Source organism: Panthera pardus, unplaced genomic scaffold, assembly GCF_024362965.1.
Source record: "Panthera pardus isolate Hobbes unplaced genomic scaffold, ASM2436296v1 HiC_scaffold_11, whole genome shotgun sequence".
Taxonomy (NCBI): Eukaryota; Metazoa; Chordata; class Mammalia; order Carnivora; family Felidae; genus Panthera; species Panthera pardus.
The window spans coordinates 4623266-4644296 of NW_026526666.1; the positions used below are offsets into that span (position 1 = coordinate 4623266).

Here is a 21031-nt window from a genome sequence, read left to right on the forward strand (position 1 = left end):
ATTTCGGGGAACAAAATGCATGATGGCTAAAATTTTAAGTCTGTCAAATGTTCATAGGGAAGGAAAGAAAAATGATCAAACTCTCATATGGCACTTCAGTTTAGCTTATTAATCTAAGGTTAATAATTTATATGAGTCTCTGCCTTGTTTACATCTCTTAGTATATGAAAGTATACTTGCCTTTCCACAGAATGCGTTTCACAAGTTGTGCTTTTTATTGAGGGGAGCCATCTCACCAAATATTCCTTCAGGTGTACAGTGTAGGAAAGCTTTCCACCAAATTGGCCAACTGGTTGAAGGTTTGACACCTCTGTATCAAGAAAATGTCAAGTGGACCATTTTGGCCCAGGAGTCCAGCTTTGCTGTGGCCAGCTGGGAGCTTCCTTGGTGAAGGCCACTGTCATCTAGCCACATCAGCGCCGTGTACCTTTCTCATGAGGGAGAATTTGGCAGTTGTATATCCTGAGACCTAGGATTCCCCATTCTCCCATCACCTGAGGAGAGCTTTGATAGCACTGATAGCAGTCTTGCTTCTGAGGTACATAGCTTATCCAAAATGCATATAATTTGTTCATAGAAAATTGGGGATTGATTACAGTTTTTCTTCATGACTGTTTGAAATTAATGGACTTGTAATGTTCACTGCAGTAAAGGAACATTCGTGGTTTTCGTAAAGTGTTAAATTTCAAATTTGATAGCTTGGAATTTGAATTAAACAAACATCCCTACTGTGTGTGTGTGTGTGTGTGTGTGTGTGTGTGTGCGCGCGTGCGTGTGTGTGTGCTTTTCAGGAGGGAGAATAGACCTTGGAACTGTTAAATTTTTTTTTTTTTACAATAGGGCCTATTCCCAGTTGGCAAGGAATAGCTATCTAAATGTTGCTCAGGTCTAGTGAAAAGATTTAGGGAAGTTGTAACTAGTTTAATAACCATCTGTGGAGTGACATAGATCGACACACCCAATTACACAAGACCTGAGTCTGAGAACTGTTGATGTGCAATCATCCCATCAGCATCTGCTCGTCATTATCAACAACAATCATGGCTCAACTATTTCTTTGGGGCCACATGAAAAGACAGTGTACCCATAGCAAAGGATAAGTCAAACCTGACAGAAACATAGCCCTCCCTAGCTCTTTGTTCCCAAACTTCTCTTTAAATATATCCTTTTGTGAGCTTTTGGAATATCTTACGTTATTTGTTGTTTGTCATTCATTTTCTGTCTTAAATGGCATGTCTTTCTAGCTCTAATTTTTGCCGAAACCATTAAAGGCCAATGTATGATGGGTCATTTTTCTAACCCATTTCTTTGCATTTGAAAGCCTTCATGTCTCTGGCTTCATGCTACTGTATGTATACAGAAGTGTTCAGTATCTTTTCTAGTTTACATTTTTTGTTACAATTGCTGTCAAACCACTTATGAGCACTTTCTAATATAAATCATTTTGGTGAATGAGTGAGGGAAGGAATCGGTTCACAGGAATAAATTTGCATGTTGAGAAGATAATATCTAATAGTTTGCAAAGCACTTTCAAAGGCATCATATCTTTTATAAGACCATGTGTTCATTTCTGGAGACTGCGACAGAGACTCTCTCTGAGACCTAATCAGTAGCCGCGCTGTCAAGTACCAGGGCTGGCTGGAGCACCAAGGCCAGGTCTTCTTTCTGTCCCGTGTGTATAACTGCATCATTATTTTATTGGCAGAAATATGGAATCTTCCTGATTTTAAAAGGTACTTCCTTGCCTTTGGAAGGTATGTTAGCAGTCCTTTCAGAGTGGAAAAAAAATTGTTATGTTTTCTTGCCTTTTGATAAAAATCATTGGTTATCCGTAAATCTAGTTGTTTCTAACTAGAGTCTGATGGCACTGCAGAGCTTCTGACTAAGGTGGCTTTTGGAAAATTAAGGTTTTATAGAAATTAGTGAGCTTTTCTATGACTTTCTGAAGGAACAGACTCAATCTAGTGATACAGTTGTGTTCTTGGATCTATTAACATCACAAACTTTAATTTTGGATATTAATATTTGATTATCTTTCTGAAGCATGTGTTTGTGTACAAGATGGATGCTTCACTGGTTCTCATTGATTTTGGCAAGTGGTCAAATGCGAGGTAGGTATTGGTAGAGCAGTGCCGTACAGTTTCAGTGCCAGGGTTGCTGTGTGCAGACTGGCTGTGAGGCCTAGCTTACTTCTTGGGAACAAACGTAGATTTTCAGAAAGCGTCCTGAGCCTGTGGCACACAAGTGTTGGTATGGGACAGTGTGAGCCCAGGGAATGTACTTAGCTAAGAGGCCATTTAAGAAATAGGTTTTGTGGGGCGCCTGGGTGGCTCAGTTGTGTCCAACTCTTGACTTTGGCTCAGGTCACAATCTCATGGGTGAGATTGAGCCCCATATTGGGCTCCGTGCTGGGGGTGGAGCCTGCTTGGGGTGTTCTCTCTCTCTCTGTCTCTCTCTGTCTTTTTCTCCCCCCTCTCCCATCCCATGCTCATGCTCTCTGTCTCTCAAAAAAAAAAAAAAAAAAAAAAAAAAAAAAGTAGGTTTTGTATTCCTTCTAAGAGTTAGGCCTTGTGCTGAATGTTAGAGTAGTTGTTCCAAAGGGTTTTTGTTTTTGTTTTGTTTTGTCCAGTTTAGGCTCTAGTGGTGAGCTAAGGAGAAGCAAAAGAGGAGAAGCCATTCTTGGGAACTTCCTTGGAGGTTGTAGCTGGCTCTGAAGAGTCTTGGTTGAACTAGATGAGTAACTAGTTCCTATGACTAATGAATTTTGCAGGAGTCCCTTTGGTTGTACATACAGCCCCCTGGGATTGCTGTAAGGTTCCAAGCCATCACAGTTTGGAATCGTGGTTTTCAAACTTGAGTATGCATCAAGTTTGGAGGGCTTATTAGAATACACATTGCTGGGCCCAGGGCCCATCCCTTGAGTTTATGATTCTGTAGGCCTGGATTGGGACCTGATAATTCACATTTCTGACAAGTTCCCAGATGCTCCTGCTGTTTTGGAAATTACACTTTGAGAACGACTGGCTTAAAGCAACATTAGGTGTTTTGAGTTTGGGGGCAGAGGGAACTATGCAGGCTGGCTGGGATCTTTTCACTGCTCTTCCAGTGCACAGAGGTGAGCTTCCAGATGTATTAATTAATTCATCCAACAAGTATGTGAGTGTCCACTATGTGCCAGCCACTGTTATAGTTGTTAGGGGATACTGTGAAGAAAGCACACAAAAATCCCTTTGTGGAATTTCAATGAGCACAGGCTGGGATTAACTTGATATCAGTTCTGCTGTTTCTTGATGCTTGCAGGTGAACCTGCCCCTTCTCCTAGCTCCCTTCCACTTATTTTACTTTCTTTTGGAATCTTTGAATTTCATAATAATAGCACTGATGTTATTAATCATCCCGACAACTTAAAAAAATTTTTTTAATGTTTATTTTTGAGAGAGAGACAGAACGACAGAGCGTGAGCTCTGAACAGAGAGAGAGGGAGACACAGAATCCAAAGCAGGCTCCAGGCTCTGAGCTGTCAGCACAGAGCCGGACGTGGGGCTCAAACTCACAAACTGTGAGATCATGACCTGAGCTGAAGTTGGACGCTTAACCGACTGAGCCACCCAGGTGCCCCTCATCACAACTTTTTATTGAGTACTTGTTCTATGTCAGAAATAATGTAGCTAAGTGCTTTACATTTATTATCCCATGTTATAACAACCCTGGTGTTTTCATCTTGATCTAAAAGATGAATTTTGAAGAGGTTGGTGACTTATCCAAGATGATACAGCTAGGTGGAGCTAGGTCTGTCTTATTGCAAGTCTGTACTTTACTTCAGTGCTCTAGTCCAAGGTTTTTTTTAAATATTTTTTTTTTCAACGTTTTTTATTTATTTTTGGGACAGAGAGAGACAGAGCATGGACGGGGGAGGGGCAGAGAGAGAGGGAGACACAGAATCGGAAACAGGCTCCAGGCTCCGAGCCATCAGCCCAGAGCCTGACGCGGGGCTCGAACTCACGGACCGTGAGATCGTGACCTGGCTGAAGTCGGACGCTTAACCGACTGCGCCACCCAGGCGCCCCCCAAGGTTTTTAAACTGCACATTATGACCACTAGTGGGGCATGATTTGGTAGGTCTCAAACAGCACTTTTTGGGGAAAATTGGAACTGAATAGAAAATATCACATAGGATAAGCATTGTTTCTTGAAATTTTTTTTCCTGTGTATGTGTGAATATTGAGTTCTGACTTAAAATATGTTTCTTACTGTAGATAACAGTAAAAAAAAGTTTGCAAACTACTGCTTCATTGGCTATGGGACCATAGGTCATCTAATCATCATTTTTGAAAAAGAGATTAGAAAATTTAAGCCTTAGAAAAGTAAGTGATTTTTCAAGGGCACAGAATAGTCAGTGGAGTACAAAGACCAGATATCTGAGTTTTTAGCCCCTGGTCCACTGCTTCCTTTCTCACATCATGCTGCTTCCTTAAAAGTGCACTCTATTGCCTGGGAATTGAGTCTTATCTTTTCACGTGATGGAAATATGCCATGGAACCTTTAGAGATGTTGACAAAACCTGAAAAGGGAAGTTGAATGTCCTTCTGTTCTGGGTAGGTGGAAATTGTGCCACGAAACCCCCAAAGCCTGCAGATGAAGATGTAGCATTTGTCCGGTTAGTTTCTGGTATACTTGACGGGATGAGGATAATAATATGAACTAACAGTCCAAGCTCCACACAAGTTGCTTATATTCACTTGTGTGATTACTAATTATTTGGACAGGGTAGCCATGGCTGGGCCATGAACTCGGTGGTTTGGAGTGAGAGGGGGCATCCTACCAGCATGAGTTAACACTTCTCTATGCTGTCCCCAGTTCCTCATTTTGTTCCTGCCGAGTTCAGAGCTATTTTCCTCATAGCCTAGCTTGTCTAGGCATGGTTTCAGATCGCTCTCTTTCTTTTCTTTTTTCTTTCCTTTCCTTTCCTTTTTTTTCCTTTTCTTTCTTTCTTCTCTAGACCATATACCTTCTTTATGTGGGTAATTTAGGTTCCTAATGCTTTCCCCCCTAAATCAGTACATTGCTGATTTGCATGAGGGCAGGGCTGTGGATTCTCGGCATGATCAGGTGGTGATCTATGGTAGGTCCTCCTATAGAATGCTGCCCCAACACTTTATACCAAGGGACTTACAGTCTGTCCAGGAGTAATGGGAGACACTTGAAAATAACTTGAGAATGCTTACAGACCCTTCCAGCAAGTGCCTTTTAGCATCCTACTAATGGTTGATGGAAGCCGAGGAAATGCAAAGTCAAGGCCTCATTGGGGAGGGAGGCAGGGATGGAGATTGATGGGGAGGAGAGGCTAATACATAAGGATAGGATGAAAACCTTAACTTGTGAATCATAAAATTTGAGTGAGAAGGAGCCTAAAAAGGCCTGGAGTAGTGAGGTGGTTGGCCTTCAGTCAGATGGCTGGATGATAGAGAGCAGACAGAGTACCTAGGTCATCAGTCTGTGGCCCCTTTCATTCTAAGATGTGTTCACCAGAGTTGTCTTCCAAAGCATCTCATTACAGAAAAGAATGACTGTCACTAACTCTAGAGTGAATGAAATAGAGGCACCAGGAACATGTACCAGGTTTATCTGCATTTCCCCTCAAATGCTATGTACCCGCTGGGCTATGTGTGTCCTAGTTTGTGAAATGTGGGGGTAAGACAAGAACCTCCAAACTTTTAATAAAATTTATGGCCCGAGAAAAACTTTTTTTTTTTTTTTTTTTTTTTTTTTTTTTTTAGCATGGACCCGCTCCTCCAAGTAGGTAAATAAATATTTTCAAATTATATGTATGTACAGCTATTAAACCATACATGCATAAGTTAACTCCTAGTAAAGCTTAATTATATGGGTTTTAGACTGTACATGTGTAGATTAAAGCGCTTATGATGCCCCAAGGGATGGCCTTACACCCCTCCACTTCTGGGATACACACGTCTCAGTTTGCAGACTACTGGTCCAGAATGAAAATTGAAGAGTTTAATGTCAAAGCTATTGGTTCTTTCATTAAGCATATTATTTTTCACTCCCAATATTTCTTATTTTTAAAGTTTATTTATTTATTTTGGGAGAGAGAGAGTGTGTTGGAGGGGAAGAGAAAGAGAGAGAGAATATGAATGAATCCCAAGCAGGGGGATCAGTCCCCACACGGGGCTCAGTCTCATGGACCATGAGATCATGACCTGAGCCAAAATCAAGAGTTGGATGCTTAACCAACTGAACTACTCCCAATATTTCTAATGTCCCTCTGCAAAATAGTTTTTGAATGTAAGTTTTGAATTAAAAAGTGATCTTTCCAGAGTTGATTATGTAAGAATGGAGGATGTATGTGAATTAAGTTGAATCCTTTTTTTGAGAAAAAATGGTGTTTTTGATTTAAGGAAAATGGACCCCCTCCCCCCTTGTTTTCAATTAAAAAAGAATTTTTTTTTAAAGTAAACCCTACCCTCAGCCTGGGGCTTGAACTCAGGACTGAGATCAAGAGTCTCATGCTCCATGGACTGAGCCAGCCTGGCACCCCACAACTTTCCCTTTCTTGGTCTGTGTTGGTGCAAAACCCTTGTTTGATGTCTTTAAGACTTCTCTCCCGGGGCTCTTGGGTGGCTCAATCGGTTAAGCGTCCGACTTCAGCTCAGGTCATGATCTCACAGTCTGTGAGTTTGAGCCCTGTGTCAGGCTCTGTGCTGACAGCTCAGAGCCTGGAGCCTGCTTTGGATTCTGTGTCTCCCTCCCTCTCTGCCCCTCCCCTGCTCATGCTCTGTCTCTCTCTGTCTCAAAAATAAACACATTAAAAAAAAAATTTTTTTTTTTTTAATAAAAAGACTTCTCTCCCTACCATTGTAGTGATTAACCTCATAATTCACATTAGGGCTTGTTAACGTTTGCTGATTTTTAAAAAAATTCCTTCAGTCTTAACTGGAGAACAAGTTTATTGCTCTGTTGGCCGCAATAGAATGGACAGTATGCCATACTTTGCTATGGAGTGCTGGTGAATGGTATTGGTACTATGTGAGGGTTGTTGTGTGGTAGGCCTTCTGCAGTATCCCCCAAGGTTGAGCAAGACTTGCAATCAGAAGTAAAGGAAATGAATTTGGTCATTTCAGAATTTGGAAGCCCAGGACTGTGGGGATTAGCTGAGACAGAGATATACTGAGTAAATGCAGTGAAAGATTATTTTGGTAATTAGAAGAAGTTCCATTTTTGTAATGAAGTAAAAAGGAGTAACACTGGTCATCATTTGTGGAGAGACTGGAGAGCAAATTAGAGAGGGATAAAACTCACTTTGGCCACACAGCAGAGCCAGACAAACTCAGGGACATGTATTCTATATTTGTAGGTATTTCCAAATATTTTTTTAGTCATAAGGATGAAAATCATTTCGATATAAGAGCAGCTCATTTCATTATTCTTACTGGAAAAACGAGTTAAACCAAGCACATGTCCTATTGAGGGTGAGTCAACAGTGTCATTTTAACATAAGGAGGGACAGTACTTTAAGTGAGTTATTCCAAGTCCTGTGGTTTTCCTCCAGCTGAGCAGAGACAACTCTTATTTCAGAAGTGAGGCTTACATGCAAAAAAAGAAGTTGCCTTTCATTTCTTTTTCAATTATAGCTAGTTTTCCTTTTGCTCAATACTTTTCAAAAATCCATTTTCTCCTTAGATTTGTATCAGATTTTCTGAATTTTGACGGAGTATTTATTTGTGGAAAGTATATTATTCATTGTAGACCAATTGTATTTTAAAGTTTTATTTTGAATTCATCTACCAATTCATGGGTCAGAGTTGGTATATGGTGTCAGATATCCTTTAAAAAAAAAGTTATAAGAGAAACAGGAAAGCAATCTATTTTAACGTGTCATTATTTTTGTAAGTTTTTTAGTGGTGTGGACATGAAGTAGGGTAGTATTTTGTGGAACATTATACCAAACTGTAATGATGAAATTTATCCTTCTGACTTTGGAAGACAAGAGTCTGGTGTTTTGAGATGTGTGGAAAAACAGTGCCGCGAGCTGTTTAAGGTTTCCTTAAGTGGGATCCAGTATGATTAAGGGTATGTGTCTGGATAGTTTATTCCTTGGTTTGGGAAGGTGAGTTTTTGTCTTTTTTCCCCTCTCAGTTGATTCCTTTAATTGGAGAGAAGCAGACCAGATGAAGAAAATATTCTGTCTCTTATGGCATTCTTGGTTTGCCACATTAGTTATTACATGCCTTCTCTGACTAGCAGGCCACACTTTTTCTGTTTAAAGGTTCAGTTTCACTAGCTTAACTGTAGGTGTGTTCTCTGAAGGAATTTATTTCTGATAAATTGAATTTGGGTAACTTGATCAAATGATGATGGGTCACCTACTTTTAATAGAGTTCCACCCTTCTTAAGAGTAAAATCTTGTCAACGTATAAGATGTGATCATTTTTATGATCTGGTTCCATAATTTCCTTTTGCTTCTTGATACTACTCTGTGCTTGAGGAAAGATGGTATGTAGTTACAATTTTACAAAGGAAGAACTCGGTACAATTTCACCCATTCTTTTACCTCATAGGGTAGTTTGTTTTTATGTTTGTCTTGAGAAATAATACATAGTAGTGTATTGAATCCTACAGTTGGCAGGTTCCAAACTGGGGTTCTTTTGTTGTGGAGGTGGGAGTGATACTAATGAATGTATGTCAGTCCTTGTTAGGGCATGTCCATGAAGAGTGGTTCTGAAATAAAACATTGGTGGCCCCTGTTATCCTAGGAACTTAGTCTTAGTTTTATTTTTGATAAGCATATGGTCATTAGCTGGTCTTTGGCATAAATGTTTTTCATGTACATAGCTGGTATGTGGGTGCTTATCTACATGGGGATGTTATATTATAGAGGTTTGCAGGTTTGGGTAGATATCAGGCTTCACTGACTGCATCTCAACAGATGTAGTGAGTGGAAGGATGCTGGACTGCTAGATAAAAGACTTGTTCTGGTGCAGGCTTGGCCATCTTGACTTGAATGACTTTGGTCAGGTTCCTTATTTCTTTGAGTTGCAGTTTTCCTCTTCTGTAAATGGTGCTATTTCCAATTTGCATGCCTTACAGGGTTGTTGTAGGGATCAAATGAGGTCATTTGTATGAAAATGTTTTGTAAACTAGGAAGGTATTTTTATTGTAGCATTGTCTTAAGTCAGACGTAGCAGGGGCGAGAAAGCAAGAGTTGGGAGCTGACATTCTGATTTGTTTGGCCAGTGTTCACATTGGTCTTAGAATACTTGTAGGTTTGGGCGAGGGAACATGGATGGAAATCAGCTAAAAAATCCCTGCCCTTTGGAAGTTGAGATGTTAATCCTAAATGCATGTTGCCAAGTCAGTACCAACTCCCATCTGTAGGGAGAGCAGATGTTTGTTACTCTCATTTTACTGGAAGGACACTGGCCAGCCAACTAACTTAGGCTATGACTGGCTACTTTCTGAAATTCACATCATTAGAGTTACATAAGATATTGTATTGTAGGAAGGTTGCTGATTTGGGGTTTTTTTTTTGTGTGTGTGTGTGTGGTGTTGGAAGGGCACATATAGAAGCCCATTCTGTGCAGATTTATGAACTTTTTCTACTTAATTCAAAAGTCATATCACAAAGAGAGGGAGGATACTTGATTCACTTGACGTTTGTTTTTAATATAATTTACTGTCAAATTGGTTTCCATACAACACCCAGTGCTCCTCCCAACAAGTGCCCTCCTCAATGCCCATCACCCACTTTCCCCTCTCCCCCACTCACTTGACATTTTTAATATAAAACATAAAGTATTTGAGACTTTCTATGGTAATTTATATTCAGGCTTATAGTCAAAGTGATTACAATGCTTTGGTTTTCATATTCTCGATGAGGTCATGTGTACTTTGGTAGGGAGGAGGAGAAATGTTATTTAATCACTAGCACTACCCTAATAACCACATTTGCTTAAATCCTTTGTCCCTTTGCTTGAACTCAGGGTTACTTGCTTTAATACTGGTTTTCCAAAGGACTTAATCCTGTTAATGTGATGAGGTGGCGGTGGGAAGGACATTCCCACTGGGCCTAGAGTGGTGTAACTGGTAAAACTCCCTTTTTAAATCCCTCTTGTTCTACATGAATATCACTCCCATGTCCCCAAAGTGGAATGAATTTTTACTAAGGAGAGTATTTTAAGAGAGATAAACAAAAGAGATGAAAATATCTCCTCTGCCAGGTCTTCTTGACCTTAGAAAGCTAGAATAAACTATCATTTTGCAGATTTTATTTTTGTCTTCTTTTGTGGGAAATTAGGGACTTGTTTATGTTCTCTTGGAGGGAGATAGAAAACTGGCCTGCTCCTTCAACAGTTTGGCTTTGAAAGCATTTTTCGAACATTTACCATATGCCTAACATCGTAGCTGGGTTGAAACTAGGTAGAACAGACATGGCATGGGTATTGTTCAGTCCAAAATCCATCTTTTCCTGGAACCCCCCTGGGCTGCCAGGCAGGAGAAAGGCGGCAAAGCAGATGGAATGGGTGGTGGGTTAGGATATCTGCCTTTTTTTTTTTTTTTAAATTCCTCTAGGAAGTTGTGATTCATTCATAGGAGTTGAAGAAGATTGGGCTCCAGAAAGTCAACACCCCTAATAGGATTTATCCCCTCAATTTTAATTTAATATATTGAGGTTTACATTATTTCTGTAGCTCTTTCTGAGAACTCTGGACTAAAGCTGAAACAAGAGAAGTCTCTTGGCCTCTCTAGAACTAAGAAGACCTTCATGAAGGCAACATAAATTTTGGGTTTGCCAAGCCAGGTGTTGCTGCAAATGGAGAAACCTAGGTTTCCTTCCTTCTTAAAAAATAAACATGGAAATTTCAAGTTCTGGTATGGTCATTTATTAGTGTAGACAAAATTTTCTGCCTTTACTGCCTTTCTTTGGGCATCCACAGCAACAACTGGATGAGCAAGGAGGGCCATGTCCATTTGCACACCAGATTGTGACTGTCAGTGTGTGGGGCTGTTTTTGCTCCATAGAAACCTAAGTAGTCTTAGAGGTAAATTCTTACACTCACAGTAAAGACAGAATATGAGTAGTTGAAAGGTTTGTGTGTCAGAGGAGAGGGGTTTAAAGAGGACCTGATTGAACATTGAAATTATCAGCTCTTCATCAGACACCTTTAAGTGTACATTATTGTTACTTTTTTTCTGTTGACCCTGGGGCCCAAGTTATGTTGGTGTGAGTTGACATTGATCTGTGTTTGAAGAAACAAGTGAAAAGAAGGGAGTGATTGAAAATAAAACTAAATAAAAATTAAAGTTTGATGCTATATTACATGTTTTTTTCTTCCCTCAGTAGTTAATAAAGATTTGATATTTTCCTAGTGTCTACCTTCCTCTGTTCCAAGGTTGTTGTCCCAGACATGTTCCTGGAAATGGGAATGGTATACATTTACCATCTCCACATTTAGACATTTTCCTCACAATGAAGGTTTCTGTGCTTATCTGGAATATTCTGGGTAGGACCTTTTGAGCTCTTGGGTTTAGACAATTCTCAGTGATATGTGCAGGAGTTTTGAGTTGAATATTGTCCACAGGTGAGTAGTGGTTTTGGATGAAGATGTGGAACCTCTGTCACCCAGATAATAATGTAGAAATAACCCAAGTGTTGCGATCTTAGCTTCTTCAGGCCCTGGCTTCAGAACAGTTAGCTTAACACGTAGAGGTGCTTTATGCTGGACTCAGACTTTCTGTCATACGGTGACAGTTTACGGTGTTCTGGTGACTTGATTCTTGGGAGTAGCCTTCATTGCTACAACCAAAGCAATGTTTTAAAAAGGCTGCAGAAGAGATACCCATGAAGAAATCTAGGGTGTTCTCTGGATTTACCCCATTTGGTTTTGGGAATTCTCCATGATTTTATAAAATGTAACAGTCTCCGGTTTTTTCATTTTTATTTTTAACATAATTTTGTTCTCTACCTCTAAATTAACAAACAATAGAAATTGTCTGCTCCTTTTAAAAACCTTTCTGAACAATTTAAGCTAAAAGAGCACTTTTGTTTCTCTTGGGTGGGTAGCAAGAAGATTATATATATTTATAAAATTCTTTTCCAGCAAGGGTACTTAAAAGCATGTATTTAAAATTAAGAGCTTTTAAAAAAAATGAAGCTGTATTTAACAAAATAGTCTTTAAAAAGCTTTAAAAAGGGAGCTTTTACTAAAAGCACAGGAAATTGGTGACAGGCTGAGTTTGTTTCTGATAACAGAACAGATATACATCATAGAACAGAGGAGGTAATAGAAGATATAAGACAATGGAATAACTCCTCAGATTGGCCTTTTTTGACCACTATATATATATTTGTATAGAGAATAATTTAACTTCTAGATCTGATACAGCTTCTTCCTCCCTTGGGTTTTATTTTATTTATTTTGTATTTATTAAAAAAAAAATTGAACGTTTATTTGTTATTGAGAGACCAAGAGAGAGACATAGAGAGACAGAGCATGAGCATGGGAGGGGCGGAGAGAGGGGGAGACACAGAATCCGAAGCAGGCTGTCAGCACAGAGCCTGACGTGGGGCTCGAACTAAAAAACCGCGAGATCATGACCTGAGCCAAAGTCAGACACTTAACTGAATGACAGGCGCCCTGCACCCCCTGCACTTGGGTTTTATTATACTGAGATCCTGAATGAACCTTTTGGATATATAAATCCTGTAATTATTTTGATCAGTGTCATTTTCCAAAGGGTTAGATGCTCATAGTGAAGAAATACATCAGGTCTACTTTGGATCAGATTGGTGCTTATTTTTCTGTGGATGTGTGTTAGTGAATCTACTTGGGGAAAATGGTACTATATAATGAAAACATATGATCTTAGCTTACCATTCACTTGGAATTTTTATTATTATGTTTTCTGTATTTGCTGTTTAGATGTAAATTACTTTGGCTTTTGTTCAACTCATTTAAATTAATTCATTTTTTTAAAACTTTATTTATTTATTTATTTTGGGAGGGAGGGGGACATAGAGGGAGAGAGACAGAATCCCAAGCAAGCCCTGCACTGTCAGCACAGAGCCTGACGTGGGGCTTGGCTCACACTCAAGAACCTGTGAGATCATGACCTGAGCTGACACCAAGAGTCGGACGTTCAACTGACTGAGCCACCCAGGCACCCCTTAAATCAATTCTTCACCATAATACACATAGCTTAAGATTCATGGGGAAGAGTGGGGGAAGCTGCATCTTTAATTCATGCAAATGTTAAGGCAGGAACTTCCAAATATGTTTAGTTTTGTGAAGATTAGAAAAATAAGGTTCCACTTCCTCAACTTCTCTTCCCTGTTAAAGGCCAGGAAATTTGCACCATTATTTCCTTCTCATTTTACTTTTCTACTGCTTATACAAAATGATATCAGAATTAGGCACAGTCACATTTGGGATCACTATGCTTGTTAAAATTGAGGCCTTAGAACATTTTAAACACAAGTTGGGTGTTGACTTGTTGGCTTTGTTAATAGGTTTTGTGTTAAAGATAGTTCATTGAATAACTTGAGTATTGACTATACCTGCTTACGGTTCTAGCACTGGGCTAGGTCCCAGGTAGACAAAGATGAGCTAATTGTATCTTAGGGAATTTGCACAGAGATGAGGGAGAGAGACAGGTGAGCCAGCACTTAAAAAAAATCTACCTAGGATGTAATGGGAGCACAGAGGGTGAACATCTAAATCAGACTGGAGGGTCTCTGAGGGCTTCTTAAGGAAGGTATTGTTTTATCTATGATTTGAAATATAGGTAGGAGTAAGCTAGATGGATAAGGAAGAAAGGGAGGGGAAGTATTTTCCAAGTGAAAGAATGCACATGTGTGGAGAAGTGATTATTAACAAATTGGCCACATCTGATTTATAAATATATTTTTATAATTATTCATTTTATTTACCTCATAAATGAAAATTTTTCTGCAGTCTTTAAGAAGACAAAAATAAAAAAGTAAATAACAATGCATAGTATATGTCAATATAGCACAGCAAATATTGATGGATTTTGTTTTTTGCAGTGAATCTAATAGTATAAAATAGACAAAATTGGCATTTTTAAAATAAAAGATTATTCTAGATTCATCAACTCATTAGGATGGTTATCTTTATAAAATGAAGATTACATTAGTAATGTCAAAAACACCCTTACGTAATTTATTTACTTATTTATTTTTATTAAAAAAATTTTTTTAACGTTTATTCATTTAAAAAAAATTTTTTTTTTAACGTTTATTTATTTTTGAGGCAGAGAGAGACAGAGCATGAACGGGGGAGGGGCAGAGAGAGAGGGAGACACAGAATCTGAAACAGGCTCCAGGCTCTGAGCTGTCAGCACAGAGCCTGACGCGGGGCTCAAACTCACGGACCGTGAGATCATGACCTGAGCCGAAGTCAGACGCTTAACTGACCAAGCCACCCAGACGCCCCTAACGTTTATTCATTTTTGAGAGAGAGAGTGACAGAGACAGAGACAGAGACAGAGAGACAGAGACAGAGCATGAGTGGGGAAGGGGCAGAGAGAGAGGGAGATACAGAATCTGAAGCAGGCTCCAGGCTCTGAGTTTTCAGCACAGAGCCGGATGCGGGGCTCAAACTCAAGACGCAAGATCATGACCTAAGCTGAATTCGGATGCTTACCCGACTGAGCCACCTAGGCGCCCCCCCCTTATGTAATTTATAACTTCAGTTTCTGTTGGTTATATTTTCTTAAATCAAGGTATACCTCTTTTTGAAAAGTAATACTATTTTGCTATGAACTCTATAGCCTAAGCCTCAATCTTTATGGGTCTGGTATTAGCATCTCTTAAATAGGAAACACATTTTCTATTAGATGATACCTGTAAAGGACATAGAAATCCTTGTAACACTATCAGGAAAATAAAAACTGGTATCTTCCTTGTTGTATTTATTTGCCTTTTAATCAAGACGAATTTCAAAGAGGAAGACAGATGTTTCTCTACTTTGTTTTTATTTAAATGTACCACTTGGGATTTGAAGCTTCTGCACTTCTGTTTGTTTGGATTCTTTTTTTTTCATGGCTTGATCCCAAAAAATGGAATAAAAAGTTTAGTGGAAGTTTGTTGTTTGAAATCACAGGGTGCTATGAGAATTATTGCAAATCCCTGATGTCTCTCTGTCTGCCCTCAATTCTCCTACTTTTGGTAATAATGCAAGCAGTCATTTTGGAAAACTTTGCTTTGTTCATTTTACCGGGTCTCTTCTAGACACCATGTGCCTGAAGCAGCAGCAGCAGCTAGCTGTAGCCAAGGTCCTAGGGCATAAACTCAGAGGACTTGTCTCTCAAATGCTGGTACTCAAAATTTGCATAAACGTTAAAGAGAAAATTCAAAAGGCCCTGTATACCTTCTCTTCACATATTTTAGGAACCCCACCCATTTAAGATATTAAAACGGCTTTTGAGTGAGCAGTGGATATAAACACAAACAGATACCACACTGCAGACCAGTGGAGCAGGATATGGAAAAAAAAAAATCATGTGAGATAGACAACAGAGGCTTATTTGAAGAGGCTACAAAGCAACAAGTAATGCCAATTCACAGCGATTACATGTTAATGCAACAAGTGAAACACACTGAAGGCTGCTCAGATTACAACTGGCTGGGGTGCAGACTTAATTACTCATGTTAGAGATTCGTAAAACAAAGGGAGGCTTTTAAACCAATGATATGTAGCTGGCATGATACCGAAAAGCCCTGGAAAACTAGGCAGACGCCTAGACGAAATCTTAAGGAAGATTTCATCAAGTCAGGATACCTTGGGCCAGTCCCTAAATGGGCAGATTCCTGAAGCCCTGGACCTGGTCAAAATCAATGACAGCTTATTCTGTTTTTTTTGTAGTATTTATAGACAAATAAGGCCAATAAACTTGAATCGATTCTAGAACCTTGTCTGGACTGAGTTACACAGTGCTAAACAACAAGGGTTTGGGTTGTATTTCTTAGCGGCTCTTTTTAGGGTGGTCCTGAGATTGATATGAAGAGGGTTTGCTAAAGATATAAAAACAAGTTTTATTTTGTTTGTATTTATCTCAGAGTCATTTGGGTAGATCACATTCTCTTTGCCCCTACCCCTAACTTCCCTTCATTAGATTGTATGGACTGTGAGGATAGGAATTGTTTCATTTGTTTGATTTCCATGCAATGCCTAGTAAAAGGCCATGCTCACAGTAAGTTCTTCAAACAATAGTAATAGAACATGTTAAAATTGAAAGACATTTTTGCTCATATATAGTGTGTACCTTTAGTGAGTGGCTTCTTATTCCTGCAGGACTATTGCAGTACTATACCTTTTTTTTTTTTTTTTTTTTTTTTTTTTAAGCAGTGACCTCTGCTTTTTCTTTCTTTTCTTTTTTTTTTGGTGGTAGTAGTAGTAGTTCAGTATGTCTTTTATTAGATTGTTATCGATGGCAACTGGGAAGAATTTATTTCACCTAATGATATTACATCCTAAATTGCCTGGGGCTCTTCTATTTTTCTAGATTTCTCAGTATGTTTAAACTAGGGTTTGATTGATATAACAAGTTTCCCTAAAGGCACCATTTTTCATGCATTTAGTTACCAAGAATTTAAGTACCTACTATGTGAGCTAGGTTTTTTTTGAGTTCTTATGTATCAGGCATTGTTCGAGGCTGTTTAAGTGGTTAATTTATTTATTTCTTACCAGGGTTCTGAGAGATGATTTTACAGGTGAAGAAACTGAAGCACAAAGTGGATACAGAGACAGATAGTAAATGGTGGAGCCAGAATCCAAGCTCAGATGCTGGTGCGTTAAACTATATTGCCTCAAATAGATAGAAAAGAAGAAGGGTCTTCTATCCTCTGGGAACTTAAACATGGACAAGCAGAGAGAGAAGACCGTATAGAATTAAGGGCTAAACTGTGAGTGAGTTATCAATGTCGTAAGACTCGGAGGCTATGAGGGGGAGGCAGGAGGTGGGCTGGGCCTCCAAAGAGTGAGTAGAGTGTAGATGGTGGAGGGAAGTGGCAGCAGAGGAAGCTGAGAAGCAGGTAGAGGCCTGGAGGGCAGTGGTGATCCGTCCCAGGGAGAGACTGCATTTACTGTGGTGGGAGGGCACTGGGCAGGGAAGGTGGGCTGCAGTCTTGAAGGCGAGCCTGAAGGTGTAGACTGAAGACGTAAGAAAAGGCCTGTCCCTGGAAGAAGTGTGAACCATGGCATTGTGTGAAGGTACTGCATAGACCTCTTGTCTGGTTCTTCTGAAGCCAAACTGAGAGTAAGTTCTGAGAATTGAGTAGAACTGAAAGTCAATGTAGATTATAGAGTGCTGGACCAACACTTTGCAAGTGGGGCTTCTGGGAGATTGGATGAAGTTAGAGTAAAATTCTTACCATTTTGGGGGAGCTAAGAGAATGGATATCTTCAACCTGTTCTAAAAAGGGAAGACTTGAATAGATTTATATACACATATGTAAAAAAGAAACCTTTCACTCACTGGAACATTTTACAATCGTCACTGTTTTCAAACACAAATCTGATGGTGTCATTGTCCTTGCTTAAAGCCAAGCAGTACTTACCTTCACACTTAGACCAGAAGTGGGAGTCTAATCCCTGCCTGCCTCTTACCACTCTCTGCCTTGCTAAATAGTCGCTAGCCACGTGCACCTGGAATACCAGTCTCATTCCCATCTCACGGCCTTTACACTTGCTCTTTCTCTGTTTGGGATTACTCTTTCCCACATCTTCATGGTTCTTTTTCATTTAAATCTTGGCTCAAAGATACCTTCTGAGAGAGGCCTTTCCTAGTCACCCTATCCAGCCTTTGTAGTTACTCTGTCTCCCAAATCCAGGTTCTGTTTCCAACAGAATCTATCACTTACCACTGTCTGAAATGACATTATTTATTTATTCATTTATAATCTCTCTTTCCCTTTTCACGGGGACAGGGACTTTATTCTGTTAAACGTGGAATCCCTGAATTTGGGCTGGTACCTCATGGAGTAGATGCTTTGTAAGTGTGTTCTCAGCATTAGAAGCGTAGTCCCCAAATACATTGCCCAGGAAATGTGTGAAAATTAGAAATTGGTGTCTAGATTTTGTATCACATTGCCAAGTGATGGAATGATAAAAATGAAATCTGCTTCTCCTGTTTTCACCCCTTTTTGGCGGGGAGGAAGGCATGCATGCACACACATACAGTATATGAGATTGATTTAAGTCAGCAGTATTTATTGAGTGATCACTGTGGCTTAAGATGAAAATTTTGGAAAAAGTTACCCTTTTTGTGAGTGACTCATTTCTCTGAGTCTACTAAGACATTAGTTTAAGCATCTGTTCTGTAAATGGGGTATGATTGAGCAGTTTGTTTTTTACTCTACAAATACAAAGGTGCTTTCAATTTCACTGTTAAATTTAAATGTTTTACATTGGAAGAAGAGCAAATTGAATTTTGAAATGAGATCTTTCCTGGTCTCACTGCAGTTTTTTCAAATTATCAAAGTTTTAACTTCTCTTTGAATGGCACATAATTACACTATTCATTTACAGATTACTCCTAAGCCAAGTCATGAGTCTCAAATTTTACTTTATTTTTCTTTTGTCTATTCAGGCAACATCTTACTGTCTAGATTACCTGAGACCTCCAGTGGATTGTATAGCCTTAGAGGATTCCTTAAAGTTCTCAAAGTATGGTTCCTCAGACTTTAACATCACTATTACCTGGAAACTTGTTAGGAATGCAAGTGCCCAGGCCCCTTCTAGACCTCCTTCATCAGAAACTGTGGGGCTGGGGTCCAGCAGGCCCTCAGTTGACTCTGATGCGCACTTTGAGCACCATGGCTTAGTAAACGTTAAAGGGTCAAGGTAGTGTGATCCTAAAGATTAGCCAAATGGCATTAATTTTTAGCCCTGTAAGCCCACCTCCTTTTTGGTGACTGAATTTGATTGGTTCACTAAGGCTAGGCTGTAAAGTTATTTGCTAGATGGATTGCCACATACTGACTTTGGGTTGTTTGTGTTTCTCTGAACTTGTCACTGTAATGATTTGCCAGGACACTTAATAGGAACAGACTGTAATTTTTTTTTTGCACCCGTGGCTTTCTGAGTCATGGGTGGCTAGGTCCTTAATGTCCTTCTGCATAGATTTCTTCAGGCACCAGGTATGCCATTCACATACTTTTGACGAGGGAGGTGTCACTGTTGGATCGCAGGAGACCTTCAGAAGCATTTAGTCCATGCCAGTGTAGTTTACAGGTAGGGAAATTGAGCCCCCGTGAGGTTGTGCTGTACTTGCAGTAGTACAGTAGGCGAGTGCTGGAGGCAGGATTTCAAGTCTCCCCTGCGCCAGGACTCCTGCAGGGGGAGGACAGGGCTGCAGCTTAGCCCGCTCCCTGCCTGCAGGACATTCCTTTCCTACTGACAGGTTTCTTTTTTATTTAAAGAAAAAAAGCAAATAGAAAAAAGTCAGGAAGTTCTCATTGAAACTAATAAAAGTGTCTAAAGAGAATGAAAAAAACAGTTTGAGAACTTTGGTATGGAGGAAATAACCTGACATTAACTGTTTTAATTATAGTTGTAGCATTGGCCTTATCAGTGTGGGAAGAGGGAGCATTTGAGCCCTACAGGGAAGTGGGATATGGACAACAAGATGACCCTCTTCCTGAATCTGTCTCTTCAGGCTGCAGCTTAGTGACTGTGTGATCCCAACGGCTGCAATAGAGATGGGGCTGGACTCACTAAGAGACCTGGGTCCTGGGCCCAGCACTGGCACAGCTAGTGTGGTGTGATGCTCCACGAGGAGGTCACCTCACCTCCTTGGCCTCCACTTTCTAGTCAATGGGTCTAATAATACCTGTTCTGCCTATCCTGAGAAGAAAAATGCCAGAGGTTGGGAAGCAGTGTATCACAGAAGTTAAGAGCACAGACTCTCTTGTAGGATCTAGACTCGCTAGGTTCAAATTCTGCCTCTTTAACTCACTGGTGTGGCGGTAGGCAGGTCACTTACCTTTTTTGCGGAACTGTTATAATGAAACTAACTTCTTCATAGGGTCGTAGGGAGCATTGAATTAGTCTGTGCAAAGTGTTTAAAATAGTATCTGATATTTAGTAAGTACAGTGTGTTAGCTGCTATGGTTATTACTATTTTTAAAATATTATTATTTTAAGGGATGAGATTTCTGTAAACATGTCCTCAAATGTTTCCATCCATTGGTCACAGTACTGGGAAAATAGAGGGTTCTTACTCAGTAATTGTTAATGGAGTTGTTGTAACATGCAGCTTGTGCCTGCCCGCACCATGAAAAGAAGCTGATTTTGATGCCCAAGCAGGGCAGGCCTACAGCCTCTGATATTGAGCAGTTTATTCAGAGAGTAGTATGGCTGGAGGAAACTCAAAGGTGGAGACTTCTCAGTTTTGCTTTCAGGTTTATAACCATCCTAGGAAATGGACATCTTAATAATCTTCCAGAAAAATTAATTAACTTCAATTTTGATTTTTATTGTTTGGCTAGGTTGCTTTCTGACTTGCCTTTCCAATTGTTATTAGGATTCATGATAAGGATTTTGGGGATGAAAATTCCAACTCTGAAAGCTAAACAATCAAGGTATTGTAGTTAACCAGCAAGTGAGTAGTAGACTTTGGGTAGCCTCCCTTCTCTTCGGGCTGAAATCAATGAAAGTTTCTACTATTACTGTTTATTTCTGAGTAGTCTGTTTTGGGGAGGGATTGTGGTGGTGAAACGCCTTTTTGTTGCCTTATAAAAGGACTGGAGTTTAAGAATTTGAAAGTTATTGTTTTATCTGCATGTATAAAACTTTAACTTTTTATTTTCCTTACTTTGACCCCCCGCCTCCTCTATAATCTGTATTTGTGGTCTACTCCCCATCTTTGTGTGAGCCCTTTAAGGCTAGAGATTATGTCTTATTCATTTCTTATTATTCCACTTCCCCTTTCACTCTGGATCCTAGTACTGTGCCTCATACATACTAGGCTCTCAATTACAGTTTGTTCAATG

The 21031-nt window shown here is 39.7% G+C and overlaps 1 protein-coding gene across 2 annotated transcripts in view; it reads left to right on the forward strand.

Moving 5' to 3' along the window:
• NOTCH2 (notch receptor 2) overlaps window positions 1-21031 on the forward strand; it is a 163875-nt gene that overhangs the window by 19303 nt on the left and 123541 nt on the right. The gene's annotated exons all lie outside the window — the stretch shown is intronic.